Consider the following 784-nt stretch of genomic DNA (forward strand, 5'->3'; position numbering starts at 1 on the left):
CTTTTTCGACAAAGATCTACTGCCGGAAGGTGACAAACACAACAAGGCTCTAAACCTCACAGTAATTTGCAAGAGAATGAATGTCCCAATGACTCTTGTAGACAATGGATCGGCAATTAATGTTTACCCACTTATAACTGCGAGGATGTTAGGAATAAGGGATAAATATTTATCTCCATCAACACAAGGAATAAGAGCCTACGACAACTCACGTCGCCAAGCATTAGGTACAATTATATGAATGTAACGACGGGAGTAATCAAACATTCCACTACATTCCAAGTGGTAGATATTAAGGCTTCGTTCAACTTACTGTTGGGACGCCCTTGGCTTCATGACCTTAAGGTCGTCCCTTCATCCCTTCACCAACAAGTGAAAGCCATAGTTGGAGGAATCCCAATTACAATCGATGCTTCACCTATGAGGATCAAAACAGTAGAAAATCCGATAATCAGTGTGGAGCATGATGAGAATGACGAAGATTTGTGGGGCTTTAATGAAGAGGTCTGCTTAATCGAGGAAGATGAAAGGACCCCTCTTTGCTATGACCTCCACTCCAACATGATAACCAATGCTATCCTTAGAAAACAGGGATACTTTCCTGGAATGACTCTAGGAAAGAAGAAAGGGATAGCAAAACAGATGGGACTACTTGGCCTCCCTAAATTAGATACTTTCGGACTTGGTTTCGAACCGACTCTCGAAGATCTAAAGCGAGCCCGGGAAATATCGAAGGCACGTAGGAATGCTCATACACAAAAGAAAGCAATCCCAATGGATCAAT

Source organism: Chenopodium album, chromosome 21, assembly GCF_948465745.1.
Source record: "Chenopodium album chromosome 21, dcCheAlbu1.1, whole genome shotgun sequence".
NCBI lineage: Eukaryota > Viridiplantae > Streptophyta > Magnoliopsida > Caryophyllales > Amaranthaceae > Chenopodium > Chenopodium album.